This window comes from Sus scrofa, chromosome 2 (assembly GCF_000003025.6).
Source record: "Sus scrofa isolate TJ Tabasco breed Duroc chromosome 2, Sscrofa11.1, whole genome shotgun sequence".
Lineage (NCBI taxonomy): Eukaryota > Metazoa > Chordata > Mammalia > Artiodactyla > Suidae > Sus > Sus scrofa.
The window spans coordinates 125,625,840-125,644,254 of record NC_010444.4 but is presented as its reverse complement, the minus strand read 5'-3'; the positions used below and the strand labels follow the sequence as shown (position 1 = coordinate 125,644,254).

Here is an 18,415-nt window from a genome sequence, read left to right as displayed (position 1 = left end):
AATGAAAGTTATTTAAAATGTTTATTGTATTTAATTTCTCTCATTTAAAATTTCTCCTTCTTACCTCTAGCTACATCTCATACTCTTTAATGACAAAAAGAGCTTTTTATATTTATTTGTTTGCTAAAAAATTCTTAGTGGGATAGATTGTACCTAATAGGCCTTAATATATTTTTGTTGATTTGAAAATAGAATTTTGCTAATCCACTCCAAGTGCCGTGAGATCCTGCTGTATAGCACAATGAGCTATATCCAATCACTTGTGATTGAACATGATGGAGGATAATGTGAGAAAAAGAATGTGTGTGTATGTGTGTGTGTGTGTGTATCTATCTACCTACCTAACTGCGTCACTTTTTTTCTTATATAACTGGGTCACTTTGTACAGCAGAAAATGAACATTGTAAATCAACTGTAATAAAAATAAAAAAAGAAAATACACTTTTTAAATTGCAATTTATAAATACACATGAATTCCTAGGCTGTTATAAAATTATTTGGGGTAGCAAGATGACATTTGTCTAACATCTGGTAGTATGAGAGGATAAAGGATTAAATTTTATTAAAATTTAATAAAATTAAACGGGGAGTTGGTGGGTATTGTTGCAGGACAATCCTTGTATCTGAAGTTTCAGAGTAATCATCTGATATACTAGCTGAAGGAAGCCTACTGAATCAATCAAGTACATGAATCCACACTGCCTTCTTTTAGCATTAATCATCAAACTAAAAATTAGACCCTCTTCTCTGATTCCTAATATCCATGTTTGGAGGCTGATTATTTTAGAAGTTATGCTGTTCTAGTCATAGACATATAATACCTGGGCTTTCCCCATAAGTGACCCTGGGTATATAATCAAAATGATAAATTATGGTCACAGTAATATTTAACAATTTGCTAAATTTTATGAGGTGACTCATGTAGTAATCAGCTAAACATGTTCAATGCTTATTATGTCACTGGTTTTCAAATCTGATGTTTGCAAACAAACTTTTTTTCAAAAGACCTCTTAGAAGATCTAGAACCTAGAGAGAAATGAACACAATCTATGCTTAAATACCTTGAAGAAAAGTCTGGAAATTGGGATTATTTGGCCTGTTCAACAGACAAAGTTGTAAGAAGGAATTAGCTTTTCTCAACTTTATCAAAAGACAGATTCAGAAAAAATGCACAAATGTTTTCAGTACCTGTAGGTTAGGAGGGGATATTTCTTTCTTCTTATTCTTTAAGATGGGCAGCTTGGGGCATTTTAGTAAGACAGAGACAAGAGGCAGGTTTTCTTATCATACAGGTATATCAAACATGTATATTTACATGAAATCAACACTGTAATTGAAATAGTGAACATTTCATCACTTCTAAAGTTTCCTTTTCCCTTCTGTATCCCTGCCTCCTGTCCCCCATTCAACTAGAACTACCATCCCCAGACAACTACTGTTAACCTTCTGACACTATAGATTAGTCTGCATTTTCTAGAATTTTATATAAATGGAATCACAGAATGTGCTCTATCGTGTTTAGCTTCTTTCATCAACATAATGATTCTCAGATTCACCCATGTTGTACATTCCCAAACAGCTTAGTTCTTTTTATTATTATATGAATAGGTATCTCTTTCAGATGCAATGGGCTGCTTCAGATATTGGGTATATCTTACTTTGGTATTTTTATTACTTAATTTTTCCATCTCCCTGTAATTGCACCCAGGAACTCAGCTTTCCAGGGACCTCTAATTGCTATTCCTTGGATAAATACAAGTAATGGCTTTCGGAAGGTGTGCAGCCAGACAGATACAACAGGGTTTGAAGGAAGCAGGAGGTGATATTTTACCTGAGAAGAATACGAATTTTTAAAATACTACTCAAAGTATTTTTTTCTCACAGTAATCCAGTTTTCGCCCATCCACAATTGCCCTTTAGCAATTAAGGCTAGACCCAGGGTTTTATTGCTCCATGGAAGGAATAGTAGACAGATATTCCCCAAATCAAAAATGCCATTGCTCAGATTTGAGTATAAAAGCAGGCCCTTTTGACTTCTTTGTGAAATTGAAATCCAGGCCTCATTGAAACAGTTTTTTTTTTTTAAATATAAAACTTCTTGTTATACATCAAGAATAAAACCTAAGGGTCTGAGAATATTTACTGTAAGCCAGAATAAAGAGAAGAATGAAGACAGGTGTAAAGGAAGATTCCATCCAACAGAAATAAAGAAATATTCCTCTAATTTCTGTGGAGCAGAGCCAAGAAGGCTGAGAGCTAGATGAACGGTCATATGCAAGTATTCTATCTCCTCTGTCAGGGTCAATGTCCCTGGGGTGAGGACAGCTATCACGTTGGGGGATACTTCAAAAGCATGGGAGCTAGTGGTCTATGTCCATTAAACAATCGGGGAGATTATGACCCTTAGTAAAGCCCCTTAGCATATCCAGTTTAGTGTTATGGGGCTACATGGATCATAGGATCAGAACAGCAACGGCTGAATGAGGGGCCTTGAGCTGTCTCACAGAATACTGTACTTGCAGTGAGGTGTAGAGAAAACAGGCAAAGGTTCTGGGGCTTCCCAATGGGGCACTCATGCACAGGACAGGTAGCACAGGATTGTGTACATAAAGGCAGTGACTCAATCTGCAATCACTGACCTGTGAATGCCAGCACAACACAGTAGCACCAGGCCAGACAAGACCAGTTACAATTCAGCAGGCACCAGCACAGCCCTCCCAGGAAACAAGGTAAAAGGAAGATTATTTCATTGAAAGCTAGTGAGAAAAAAATTGCCCTCTACCAAAGCACTAAGGCTGTATTAACCTCCCCTTATATCCAGATGCCAGTTTGAGCAGAAAGGGAGTAAAAATCTTGAAAATCAAAGAAAAACCTCACAATAAATCTGAATTTTTCAGAGAATAACTTGCCTTTAATTGGCAAGTGCAATTATTTTTCTGCCATTAGCTGGAATAGGGTTTCCAAGGCAAGATGAGATCAGCTGTAAAAAATAAACTATTTTGTTGTAGATGTGAATCTTGGTGTATATTTTTAAACCCCTCCACTCACTGCACTACACATTCCTAAGTGTTTGCAGCCATCTCTAAGGCAGAATTCTCCAGGGAGAGCACCTTAGTGTGATGCAGATGCCTCCAATCTCCCAGAATCGGAGACTGGAGCAGCAAGGTTACTTCCCTCTTTGAGCAACTGATGCTGCTGCCTTGTGTACAACAATCTTTCAGAATGAGTCAACACAGACATTGACGCTTTGCTGAATCAGTTCATATTCTTCACACACTTTCCCTCACATGGGGAAAGGCACGAGAATTAGATTCTTGTTCTTACCCTTCTTCAAACATGAAAAGTATACATCAAAGGGAGACCCAAGGAAAGTTTATACAGGTTTTTATCCCATTGTTAGTCTTATAACTAGTTCTATACAGAGTATTTATGAAAATAACAGAATTTATACTTAATTTTTAACTTTTAATTGTTTCTAAAAGTCACCTTTGGTAGAGATTCTGGTGGATCTGTGGTGCAGTGAGTTAAGAATCCAGTGGTGCTACTGCAGCAGCTGAGGTCACTGCTGAGGTTCGGGTATGATCCCTGCCCCAGGAACTTCCACATGTCACAGGCGTGGCCAAAAATAAAAATAATAAAATAAAAATACACATTTATTCGCCATTGTGCAAAAGACTGCACATTTATTTTTTTATGTACAGTCAATAGGTCAAAGGATTAAGTATATGCTGTTTTTAAAAAAATAAACTACTTCATCATGCATTATCTCTAATTTTTATTTCTTTAAGATGAATTGATATCTTGAAGATACTTGTAAAGCAATCTGAGCATAAAATTCTTCTACAGTAAAATGAATTTCCCCTCTTCCCATATCTTATACTAATTGTCCATATGTAATTCAACAATTTTTAGTGATTCATCTCTATCAAATCTTTTAAAAGCTTTCAACTTTTATACAGAAACAACTTTTTTTCTATATAACAGTTTCCATAGAAACAACGTTCCCATTTTTTCACTCATATTTCACTAATTTATGTAATAATATATATATACTTGAAGTTATGTGTATGACTGACAGATTTAAGAACAAACACAACTATTACATGGGTAAACATACCTCAAATGGTAGGATCTTGGCTGACTGAAAAAAAGCCTGATGACTCTCCACATTCGGCAAACTGTGGACACCAGTGCACTTTATGGAGGGAAGTGGAAAATATTGGTTAGTATGGCAAGTTGATGAAATAGTCATAAGTTAATAGAGCTTCTCACAAAATCATTCACAGCAAATTCATATTATTACAGGAGGATTTTTTTTTAGTGCCCACTACCAACACCCTTTAGTGACAAAGTCAACTTAGTTTTCATTTACTCACTTTATAGTGTTCAGTACAGGCACTCTAAATATAATCCTACTGTGATTTTTTAATTGTTGTCTTCTAGCTTTGAAATACTATTTCTTTTTTATACACAGGGAACTCTTAGCCAAGTTTTCTAGTTATCTCCACCTTGTGTTTCTGGGACTATTCCTTATTTTCCTGTCACTGTTTGTCCCACCTTTTATGTACTCTCTGGATCAGTTCTAAATCATCTTCTAAACTTAAGCTTTTTTTTTTTTTTTTTTTTTTTTTGCCATGCCCATGGCACGTGGAAGTTGCCAGGCCCGGGATCGAACCTGCCCCATAGCAGGGACAATGCTGGATCCTTAACCTGCTGAACCACCAGGGAACTCATCCATTTTTATATGTTTGAAATTTTCCTTAATAGAAAGCTTTTTTCTCTTCCATTTTGTGTTTCTTTTTTTACTTTAGGCATAATTATAATTATGTTTCTAATTCATTTTTAATGGAAAAAAGATTATTAGGAGGCTACATATTCAATTAAAGTAAAATCAACCTTAAAGTAATGAGCCTTTTCCCATAACCACTCCAGTCATCGTTTGTAATTTATTCATGGTAGTCATTTTTATGGTAATTAGACACATTATCCTGGGCTCATCATCAGAGAGTTAACAAATTTTAGAGTATTGCTATTTATTCATTTTAAAATGTTAATGAAACCTTCTACAAACCAGGAACAGGGTGGTAGGAAGGCTCCAGGGTTACCTGCAGTGACTGAATATAAATATTCTCCCTTCAAAATCCAGGTGAGGGAAATATCCACTAAATCTGTGTTGGATTTTAGTTATTTTCCTATTTAGGGGAGCCAGGTGTACAGCATGCCTCATCAAAAGTCTGCTAAGGTTTCCAATAAGAAATATACTTTTCAGGAAGTTCCTGCTGTGGCTCAGGGGTAATGAGCCCGACTAGTATCCACGAGGATGCAGGTTCAATCCCTGGCCTCACTCAGTGGGTTAAGTATCCAGAATTGCCATGAGCTAGGCATAGGTTGCCTAGCTGTGGTGTAGGTTGCAGATGCGGCTCGGATCCCATGTTGCTGTGGCTGTGGTGTAGGCCAGCAGCTGTAGCTCCAATTCAACCCCTAGCCAGAGGACTTCCATATGCCGCATGTGTGGTCCTAAAAATAAATAAATAAATAGTTTTTATGAGAGTAACACATTTTTTATATTCTGATTATCTTTATTTTATTTTCTATATTAGAGTTTATTTACAATATTATACTATTTTCAGGTATACAGCTTAGTGATATATTTTTTAAATTATTACAGAATAATGGGTATTATTTCCCTGTGCTGTACAATATAACATTGTTGCTTATTTATTTTGTACATAGTAGTTTGTATCTTTTAATTCCCAACCCTTATCCTGCCCTTCCCCTCTTTTCTCTTCCCAGTGGTACCCAATAGTTTGTAACCTATATCTGTAAGAGTGTTTCTATTTTGTTGTACTCATTTATTTTTTCTTCAGATTCCAAACATAAGTGATAACATAAAGAATTTGTCTTTCTCTGTCTGACTTATTTCACTAAGCATAATACTTCCTATGTCCATCCATATTGTTGCAAATGGCAGAATTTCATTCTTTTTATGAGTGAATAATATCCCATCATACATATACATGATTAACTCTTTAGCCATTCATCTGTTCCATATCTTGGAAATTTTAAATAATGCTGCTATAAACACTGGAGGGCATGATTCTTTTTGAATTAGGGTTTTCACTTTCTTTGGATATATATCCAGGAGTAGAATTGCTGGAACATATGGTAGTTTTATTTTTAGTTTCTTCAAGAGGCTCCATATTGTGTTTCATAGTGGCTGCACCAATTTATATTCCCACTAACAGTGTACCAGTGTTCCTTTTCTCCACATTCTCGCCAACACCTGCTACTTGTAGACTTTTTGATGATAGCCATTCAGTAAGGTATGAAGTGATATCTCATTGGGGTTTTCATTCCAGTTTCTCCGAAGACTGGTGATGTTGAACATCCTTTCATGTGCCTGTTGGCCATCTTATATCTTTGGAAAAATGTCTATTCAAGTCTTCTGCCCATTTTTTAATTGAGTTGTTAATTTTTTGATATTAGGTTATATATGATATGAAGTATTTACATATTTTGCATATTCCTATTATCTGTTCTATCACTGGCAAATATTTTCTCCCATTCAGTAGCTTGTCTTTTCATTGATCATGATTTCCTTTGCTGTGCAAAAGCTTTTAATACATCCCACGTATTTATTTTTTCTTTGGTTTCTTTTGCCTTAGGAGACTGATCTAAAATATATTACTATGATTTATGCCAAAGAATGATCTGCCTATGTTCTCTTCTAGGAGTTTTATGGTTTCTGGTCTTACATTTGGGTCTTTAATCCATTTTGAGTTTATTTTTGTATATGGTGTGCGAAAATGTTTTAATTTCATTCTTTTACATGTAGCTGTCCAGTTTTCCCAGCAATACTTATTGAAGAGACTGTCTTTTCTTCACTGTATATTCTTGCCTTCTTTGTTGTAGATTAATTCACTGTAAGTTCATAGGTTTATTTCTGGCCTCTCTGTTCTGTTTCATTGATCTATGTACCTATTTTTGTGACAAAACATATTCTGAGTATTTTAAATGTTATTGATTTATCTAAATAGATTACATTGGGATAGATGAATAAGATAAATGAATTAGCTTTTAGAACTGGCGTCATTTCTAACATAAAAAGAAGGTACATATTAATTATAGAATGATACAGTAAAAAAAAATTTTTCAATTTGGTAGGAGGCTACTGTCAGGTCTGTGATTTGATTTTGTTCTACCTACAGACATATAAATTAGCCTGTTAATGTTTCATGAATGCTGGCTGAAGACACAAGACTCCTGGATCAGAAACACAGAAGTCTATTACTCATGGCACAGTAAATACATGTATCTGTATATTTACATGGGCTCCCCTGTCCCCAAGTCCTATCAACTTGAACCAATATGTTCAGATTGATTTGATGCACAGTGTGTTTGCATCATAGCTAAAGTGCACTGAACTTGGTGGAGTCTACTGCTTTAAATAAGTAAACAAACAGTAAACAAACCTGTTCTTTTGTCTCAAGAAATACAATTATCTCTTCTCTCAGAAGAGATTGAAAGTCAAAGTATATCTTAGACTAGAAACTATGTTAGGCAACATCTGTAGTAACTCCCAACTCTGACATGCTATGCTCTCTGATTTTCTGTTGGTCATTAGGCAGAAGAGTCTCTAATTCAATCACAGTTTTTAGATAGGTGGAGAAGATATGAGTTTTCAGTAATAAATTTTACATTTCTCATTCTGAGATTCACCCCCATTCTACTTGATGCCAAAAACTCAAAGTAAAATTTAGTGATTTCATAGCTATTGAGGTTTAACAATCCATCACATTGGGCTGCTCCCTTTCCCTGGGGTTTGATGCTCCTAGGGGCTTATACAGATACTGCTGCTGTATGAGTGAGCATGGGAGAGGAGGAAATGTTCATTCATTTCCTCATCAGCTCAGGGTGTTCCTGTTCTACATGTCACTTCTGCCATGTACAAACAGGTCATATGTAGGATTCCCTTGGACTGATGTGAAGTCATGAGAAAAAGAGAAGAGCACGATGAGTAACAAAAGTATTACTCTACTGTACAAGGCTAATCAAATACTGCTTGACAACCAAGGTGCTAGAGTGACGGAGGGAAATAAGACTCTAACTCTTGTAAAGTTGTGTCAATTTTCCTCACATTCTCTTGCCTCACATCTGAAGCCCAGCATGGAGTTTGCTCTGGTTGCACTTAGTATATTTCATAGCAAAGTAGACCTAGGAAAAGAAAAGTCTCCTGAACATTACTCACAGTGACCAGGAGAGGGCACCTAGCACAAATGAATGAAATGATTCTGCCAACACCAGGTTTTAGATTCCTCTTTGACTCTACCATCTATACTTTATAAATCAATTTATTTTATGTGTCCATGGCAAACTCCTTTGATCTAAGGATAATTACAATTACACATCTCTCTTGATGATAGTCCCCAACTATATAATATCCCAGGTGGCTGAGATACTCATTTTCCCATACAGGACATAGGAACAAGTCCATATGGATATGAAATAATTTCACAGGGAAGTATATATTTTTGGTAGACAATTTCTCAAAATGAACACATTAGAGGAATTAAAATTGTGTTTGAGCAATCTTTCAGAAGAGGGAAAACATATACTTATTGAAACTTTCTCATAATGAAAAACTTCTGATATGTTTCCTTTCCTTCATCTCTTACACATATATTTGGTTTGGTTCAGACTGTGAGCTCAAAGAATTCACCTGTGATCACACTAAAATAAAAGAAAGAATACTATTCTACTATAAAATAAAATAAGACACTATATTCCTTAGGGGGAAAAAAAAGAAACTTGAATTCTATGTACTTCATTTTAGGCTTAGCATAGACATAAATAACAATAAATTGGCCAACCATGTTCTTCAGACATATAATTTTCTTTCTTCCCAAAGCAGACACTCCCTGGGAAAATACAAATAACTTCTAATTTCAAAGTTCTTTGACACAAAAAGAAAGTAGGCCACCTTGACCAGAGCACAAAATAATCTTTTCTAAGAGGACTTGAATGAGTACATCATTATTCAAGAAAAAAATACATACCAAGATTTTTTATTACTCTGTTTTGTTTCATTTTCAAATACTTTTAATAGCCATGGGGAAAAATATTGATGAATCGACTTTTCCAAAACAAAACCATTATGTCTTAATTTTAGCCTGAAAGGGGCTCTTCATTTAAGTATTTTAGAAATGACATTATGGAAGAGAGTAGCTGAGAGACTTGCTTGGGGACACAAAATGTTTCCAAATTTGGGGGTAATATTCCCACCCACGAGGCACTGACTTTTATATTATATAGTCCCCTACAAATTCCAAACTGTTTGTCTTTTTAGATATAAAGAAATGTCTATAATCAGAGGAGATTATGGCTTAACTTACATTTGGTAACTGTTTGGGAGCTTAATGCTTTAGTTTGGGAACCTAACTCTTTCTGATTCACAGGAAATACATTTTGCTCTTGGTTGACAATTCACATTCTATGTCATTAATTATAATAAACACTACTATTATGAGCGACTGATCTGTCCCATTATCTTCTCAACTATTTTCTAAGATAGTTTTTATTATCCCCATTTTAACAAAGAAAAGATTGAGGGGACTCAGAGATACGAAGTAACTATCCCTAAATTCCGAGTCATTAGTGGCAGAGGCAGAATTGGCACCAGCTCTGTCTGATTCCTAACCCTTACTGTCTCCACCATGCCTCACTTCTCTTCAATTGCATAAATTATTTTACCAAACTGAAACGTGAATGTCATTTACTGTTAATAGCAAACAGTGACGACTTTCCTGACTTTCTATTTTTTCATTTGAGGCAGAAAGGGGTTACACAGTGAATTAAATTTTTACTGCCTCTGGTAAGAATCCAGAAAATACCATGGATTCTTATAAAAAGTACATCTGGGTTAGTAGGCTGAATACCTAATGCTACATACATTTTCTCTAAGAGATACTATTATTAATCAATATTAAGTCATTTTCTAAGTCAATAAATAAGTCTACTTATTTATTTCATTTTAAACCAAGACAAAAATCTTATTGTTAGATAAAATACTTAATCACCTAATAATCAAATTCTTGAAACAACAATATACAGTTGTGTGTGGAAAATATAGATTTCAGGAGGATTAAGTAGATTGTCTCAAAACCCTGTTCATTCACTTATACTCAGAGGGCAATACAATTTTTAAAATCACTTTCATGTATTTTACCAAGTTTAAACTAGGTGATATAACATGCTTTAGAAAATCTAAGGCTTATTTTTAAAAGATTACGTACATAAAATGTCAGAAGTGCCTACAATCCTTTTAAATTGCTGCCGTTTTCCTGAGATCCATCAGTATCAACACAACAGGCAAGGTTTTTTCCATGTGGTCACTAGCTGCCTGAGCCATTGCAGGAGTGCTCAAGACCAGCTGAGCTTTGGGGAAAATACCCAGAAAATAGGCAGAAGATAGGTTTCTGGGAGTTTCAAGACAGTTTTCAGCCTAACCACTGCCTGTGGATCTGTCCCTCTCCTGTGGGTTGTAGCAGTGAGACCTAGCCTGATCCATGTGTTGAAAGAGTCTGTGTAAGGGGCTGCTGTGTGGGTCAGAGTGCCAGTGTATCCAAGCAGATCCAGTGAACCCTAAATGCTTCCCTAAATGTGAACCTGGGTGAAGTCCTGGTCTTCCAGCCGGGAGCTGGCCCAAGGGCTAAGTAGCTGGTTGGAATTCTGGGACCTTGCATTCCCGTTGACGAGTCAATCAGTCCACTTTCTCCCTTCAGTTGACTCCTCCAGTGCCTTAAGGGAGGGAATCCACCACATTCTATACCCACTTCAGCTCTGTCCTCTACACTGGGATTGATGCTGTAGCAGGAAAGAAAGTTGGTTGTGGGTAGGTGCCCTAAGAGGACCCAGGCCAGCTCCAAGTCACTGGACTGGAAGGGCTCCCTTTATCTTCTCAGTCTCCTTCCATCCCAGTCTGCTCACCTCTGACTCTGAAGCCCCAAATACCACTTCCAGCCTTTGCCTTTTCTGTCAGTCAGTAGGGAAAACTGTTCCAACCCCAGCTTCTGCACTTACTGCCTATGTGACACTGGAAATGACTTCATTTCTCTGAGGCTGAGCTTCACCTTCTATGCAAAATACAAATGACATGCAATGTGTAAGTTTAAGGTATGCAATATTTCAGGAGTTCCCTGGTGGCTGGGTGGATTAAGGATCCAGTGTTGTCACTGCTGTGGTGCAGGTTCTAGCCCTGACCTAGAACTTACCTCTGCATGCCAGAACAGTCAAAAAAAAAAATTAAATCAACACATTATATATATACATTATATAACTTGTACAATGTTACATGTCAATTATATCTCAATAAAATCTTTACACCAAAAAGACTACAATATTTTAAAATACTGCAATATAAACCATAAATAAACTGAAAATAAGATTTTGCTTAGAATATCACTACTGTAAACAAATGAGAAACAAAATAAAGCTTATTTCATTAATCTACAATTAACTACTATAACTTAAAGTGAAAGGACTAACAACCAGGAGATAAAAAACATGAACACTTAACAGGAAATATAAATTACTTTTAGACTTAAGATAAGATGTTCAAAATCACTCATGACAAAAGAAATGCAAAGTAAACCTATAAGAAAAATAACCATTTCCAGTTATCAGGTTAATAAAGATAAAAATATTTGATAACACCCTGAGCTGAGCAGGATAGTCCCAGAAAATAGGTGCTTTCATATACTGCTGATACAAGAGAAAACTGAAATTATACTTTTGGAAGGCAATTTGGCAGTGACTAACAAATTAAAAACACACATACCAGAGTTCCCATGGTTGGCGCAGTCAGCGGGTTGAGGATCCAGCGTTGCTGTGGCTCTGGCTAGGCTGGTGACTACAGCTCCAATTCAACCCCTAGCCTGTGGGAACCTCCATATGCTGATAGTAATGAAGTGTTTGAACCTATAGGACCATCAGGCTAAAACACACAATTATAGGAAGGGGTTAGTACACTTAAAAAACAGGCAACCACAAGCCAAAACCAAACTTTGCATTCGCAAAAAATCAAAAAAAAAAAAAAAAAACCACTCAAGCAGATAATAACTGGAGACCATCCAACCAAAAAAAGAAAGAATGGAGAACCATAGAATCAACTGGAACATGAGGTTCAAAATGGCAATCAATAATCATCTGTCAATTATCATCTTAAATGTCAATGGACTGAATGCTCTGATCAAAAGACACAGAGTGGCTGAGTGGATAAAAAGGCAAAAACCTTCAATATGCTGCCTACAAGAAACTTACCTTGGGACAAAGGATACATATAGACTGAAAACGAAGGGGTGGGAAAAAATATTTCATGCCAATGGACATGACAGGAAAGCAGAAGTCGCAACGCTCATATCAGACAAAATAGACTTTAAAACAAAAGACATAAAGAAAGACAAAGAAGGACACTATTTAATGATTAAGGGATCCATCCAAAGAGAGGATGTTACTATTGTCAACATATATGCACCAAATACAGGAGCACCCAGATACATACAACAAATATTAAGAGACACAAAGGGAGAAATTGATGGGAATACAATCACAGTAGGAGACTTTAATACCCCACTCACACCAATGGACAGATCCTCTAGACAGAAAACCAATAAAGCAACAGAGATCCTAAAGGAAACAATAGAAAAGTTAGACTTAATTGATATCTTCAGGACACTACATCCAAGAAAATCAAAATACACATTCTTCTCAAATGCACGTGGAACATTCTCAAGAATTGACCACATATTGGGACACAAAGCTAACCTCAACAAATTTAGGAGGATAGAAATTATCTCAAGTATCTTCTCTGACCACAACACCATGAAATTAGGAATAAACCATGGGAAAAGAAATGAGAAAAAAACCTACTCCATGGAGACTAAACAACATGCTACTAAAAAACCAATGGGTCAATGAGGAAATCAGGAAGGAAATTAAAAACTACCTTGAAACAAATGATAATGAAGACACAACCTCTCAAAATCTATGGGATGTTGTGAAAGCAGTGCTCAGAGAGAAATTTATAGCAATACAGGCCTTTCTCAAAAAAGAAGAAAGATCCCAAATTGACAACTTAACCCTCCACCTAAATGAATTAGAAAAAGAACGAAAAAGACCTAAAGTCAGCAGAAGGAAGGAAATTATAAAGATCAAAGAAGAAATCAATAAAATAGAGATTCAAAAAACAATAGAGAAAATTAATAAAACTAAGAGCCAGTTCTTTGAAAAGGTAAACAAAATTGACAAGCTCCTGGCCAGACTCACTAAAAAGAGGAGAGAAAGAACCCAAATAACCAAAATTATAAATGAAAAAGGAGAAATCACAACGGATACAGCAGAAATACAAAAAACCATAAGTGAATACTATGAACAACTATATGCCAACAAATTTGACAATCTGGAAGAAATGGACAATTTTCTAGAATCTTACAGCCTGCCAAAACTGAATCAAGAAGAAACAGACCAACTGAACAGACCGATCACTAGAAATGAAATTGAAGAGGTCATAAAAACACTCCCTACAAATAAAAGTCCAGGACCAGATGGCTTCACAGGTGAATTCTATCAAACATACAAAGAGGAACTGGTGTCCATCCTCTTTAAATTCTTTCAAAAGGTTGAAGAAGAAGGAATACTCCCAAAGACATTCTATGATGCCACCATTACCCTAATTCCAAAACCAGACAGAGATACCACCAAAAAAGAAAACTATCGCCCAATATCATTGATGAATATAGATGCAAAAATTCTCAACGAAATCTTAGCCAACCGAATCCAACAACATATCAAAAAAATCATACACCGTGACCAGGTAGGGTTCATCCCAGGTTCACAAGGATGGTTCAACATACGCAAATCAATAACATCATACACCACATTAACAAAAGAAAAGTCAAAAATCATATGATCATCTCAATAGACACAGAAAAAGCATTTGATAAAGTCCAACATCCATTCATGATCAAGACCCTCGCCAAAGTGGGTATAGAGGGAACATCACTGAACATAATCAAAGCCATTTATGACAAACCCACAGCAAATATAATACTCAATGGGGAAAAACTGAAAGCCTTCTCACTCAAATCTGGAACAAGACAGGGATGCCCACTCTCACCACTGCTATTCAACATAGTTTTGGAAGTCCTGGCCACAGCAATAAGACAAACAAAAGAAATAAAAGGCATCCATATAGGAAGAGAAGAGATCAAACTGTCACTGTATGCAGATGACATGATACTATACATAGAAAACCCTAAGGACTCAACCCAAAAACTATTTGAACTGATTAATAAATTGAGCAAAGGAGCAGGCTATAAGATTAACATTCAGAAGTCAGTTGCATTTCTGTATACCAGCAATGAAATATTAGAAAAGGAATACAAAAATACGATACCTTTTAAAATTGCACCTCACAAAATCAAATACCTCGGAATACACCTGACCAAGGAGGTAAAGGATTTATATGCCGAGAACTATAAAACTTTAATAAAAGAAATCAGAGATGTGAAGAAATGGAAAGATATTCCATGTTCATGGATTGGAAAAATCAATATTGTAAAAATGGCCATACTACCCAAAGCAATCTACAGATTCAATGCAATCCCTATCAAATTACCCAGGACATTTTTCACAGAACTAGAACAAACAAGCCAAAAATTTGTATGAAACAACAAAAGACCCAGAATTGCTAAAGCAATCCTGAGAAGCAAAAACCAAGCAGGAGGCATAATTCTCCCAGACTTAAGGCAGTATTACAAAGCCACAGTCATCAAAACAGAGATAGGCCAATGGAACAGAATAGAGAATCCGGAAATAAACCCTGACACCTATGGTCAATTAATCTTTGACAAGGGAGGCAAGAACATAAAATGGGAAAAAGAAAGTCTATTCAGCAAGCATTGCTGGGAAGCCTGGACAGCTGCATGCAAAGCAATGAAATTAGAACACACCCTCACACCATGCACAAAAATAAGCTTAAAATGGCTGAAAGAAGACAGGACACCATCAAACTCCTAGAAGAAAACATAGGCAAAACATTCTCTGACATCACCATCATGAGTATTTTCTCAGTTCAGTCTCCCAAAGCAATAGAAATTAGAGCAGAAATAAACCAATGGGACCTAATCAAACTAAAAAGCTTTTGCACAGCAAAGGAAACCAAAAAGAAAACAAAAAGACAACTTACAGAATGGGAGAAAATAGTTTCAAATGATGCAACTGACAAGGGCTTAATCTCTAGAATATATAAACAACTTATACAACTCAACAGCAAAAAAGCCAATCAATCAATGGAAAAATGGGCAAAAGACCTGAATAGACTGTTCTCCAAAGAAGATATACAGATGGCCAGTAAACACATGAAAAAATGCTCAACATCGCTGACTATAAGAGAAATGCAAATCAAAACTACCATGAGATACCACCTCACACCAGTCAGAATGGCCCTCATTAATAAGTCCACAAATAACAAGTGCTGGAGGGGCTGTGGAGAAAAGGGAACCCTCCTGCACTGTTGGTGGGAATGTAAACTGCTATAGCCACTATGGAGAACAGTTTGGAGATTCTTAGAAATCTATACATAGAACTTCCATATGACCCTGCAATCCCACTCTTGGGCATCTATCCGGACAAAACTCTACTTAAAAGAGACACATACACCCGCATATTCATTGCAGCCCTATTCATAATAGCCAGGACATGGAAACAACCGAAATGTCCATCGACAGAGGATTGGATTCGGAAGAGGTGGTATATATACACAATGGAATACTACTCAGCCTTAAAAAAGAATGACATAATGCCATTTGCAGCAACATGGATGGAAGTAGAGACTCTCATACTAAGTGAAATGAGTCAGAAAGACAAAGACAAATATCATATGATATCACATATCTGGCATCTAATATCCAGCACAAATGAACATTTCCACAGAAAAGAAACTCATGGACTTGGAGAATAGACTTGTGGCTGCCCAATGGGAGAGGGAGGGAGTGGAAGGGATCGGGAGCTTGGGGTTATCAGATACAACTTAGAATAGATTTACAAGGAGATCCTGCTGAGTAGCATTGAGAACTATGTCTAGATACTCATATTGCAACAGAACAAAGGGTGGGGGAAAAAATGTATACATGTAAGAGTAACTTGATTCCCATTCTATACAGCAGGAAAAAATAAAATAAAATAAAATAAAATTAAAAAACACACATACCTTTTTACTCAAAAATTCTCTTTTTAGGACAATATTCTTGCATATATATTCAAATATGAGCAAAAATCTGTCTACACAAGGATATTCACTACAGCATTTTTTTAATAATAGCATGACATTAGAAATGAAGATATATAAATTGGGCTAGTTACACAAATCAAGCTCCATATAGGCAATAAGCACTATATAGATAGTAGCAAAACAAGCAAGGCTATACTATAGTAATATGTAATGGCTGTAAAGACAGGTGGATGTATATGTATAATTTTTAAGCATAAAATAATCTTATAATACTATCTTTTTGTGTTTTTAGAATAAACATTTTTGTATGCTTCTATATGAATGGACATATTACATAGGGGGTACACAAGAAATTGGTGAGAGACACCCCAGGTAAACTGGTATCTAAACCGGCAGAGGTGAAAGTTTGTTTTCACTATACATTCCTTAACTGCACTTTTAAAATTTATAGCATGTGCACGATTCATTTTCTTTGTTTCTTTAAGAGTAAGGGCTTTGTGGTCAAACACATTTGTATGAAGTACCATTTCTATTGCGCCATACAGATTATGTAATCTCTCAGCTTTATGATAAGGACAATCCCCTAAATAGAAAGTGCCATTTTTAAAGAACAAATTTTAAACAACAGTGGTGACTTGCTTGTGGTAGATTTTCAGGCATTATGATGGTATAAGGGAAATATGGGGTAATAGCTTCCAAGATGACATGACAGTTGCTTTGCTACATAGAATTCCCTACCCTTCTTCTGGCAATCATATTCAGATAATCCTTTGGAGAACTATCATCTGCCCACTTCTCAAACCATTTGTTCTGAGTGGACCTAATGCTTGATACTGAGTGGTGACATGGAACTTACACCTGGCCAATAAGAGCTTTGCAGGCCTAGTCACTGTAAGGTACAAGCAACATTTAGGCAAGACTGTCATCAGCATACCATAGACAGTGCTATTCCCAATGGTACCTCTGCCTGCCCAGATCCACATATACATTGATCACTGGTTGAGAACACATTTCCTCTTCTATGTGGACACCAACATACAAGGAGTTGACTTCCAGCTAGCATCATAAGTACTGTCTTTAATAAGCCAGTTAATTCTTCTCTGAGGCCAGCTGCTTCTGTGCAATGAGGTACACAGTAAGATTTACAAATCTTGTGAGAACCAGCACATTTCTTTACTCTGTTTTAGTAAAATTTTGTAGTGTTTTAAAATGGAAAGTATTTTTCTTTCATGTGTGGCTTTGTAATTGGGCCCCTGTGAGATTAGATCCTACTTATAGGTCAGGAAGAAATGCTTTAAGTAGGATGGAACATGAGGCAAATTAGCATTCCCAGGTTAGGTGACAACTTCAACAAAGGTCACCACAGATTTTTAAAGCAGGGAAAGAATAGAACACAGGATAGAAGGGGCTACATTTGCTGTCATTGGAAGGTTAGTGGGTGTTTAGTTTTTGGGTGAACAGAATTTTCCAAATTCTTCCAAGGATCACTTCTCCAAATTCCAGAATCTTACTTTTCCCCAAGATATGCATTTTCACTTAAGAGACTTGGCAAGCCATTGAATTCAACCTATGCTGTAATTTAATAAGCCATAGGGTCAGACTCTGGTTTCTAGCTACCAACAGCCACAAGAAAGAAGATAATCTTTTAAAGCTAAAAATTTCCTGGTTCTCTAACCACACTGAGTGGATAATTTAAAGTTCTGAATTTTTTATTTCTCTTTTTAATCTCTCTGGTGCACACAGCAGCCAGTTCACCCCTAGTCATCCTGTCTTTAGACTGTGCCATCTTATCCCTCCAGCTATCAAAACCATTTTTCTATAGGCACTTCAAGCCAGGTGACTACACGTAATAAATTAAGTAACTATTTCACCATCAGTCTCCGTAGATTATTGTTATTCCATTATTTAATGATAGTTTGAGCCTTACTTCCTACGAATCCAGGTAGCTTAGACACTACTACCTCAATCAGGATTTAGTCACAGATAATCTCTTAGGCTTTGTACTACACCTCAGCCCTGGAAAAAGCTACTGAATAAATCTTGAAACTTCCTTTGCAGCAGGAAATCCTAATTTGGGCACAATCATGCCTACCAGCAAAATAAGCAGAAACTGAAGAAGGGGAACCT

At 36.2% G+C, this 18,415-nt stretch overlaps 1 protein-coding gene across 1 annotated transcript in view; it reads right to left on the bottom strand.

Annotated features, from left to right (window-relative positions):
• Positions 1-18,415, bottom strand: part of LOC100525452 (zinc finger protein 474) — a 136,530-nt gene that overhangs the window by 75,422 nt on the left and 42,693 nt on the right. Inside the window, exon 5 of the mRNA XM_021084681.1 lies at positions 4,118-4,195. The gene's annotated coding sequence lies outside the window, so the exon portion shown is untranslated. The remainder of the gene's footprint in view (positions 1-4,117; positions 4,196-18,415) is intronic.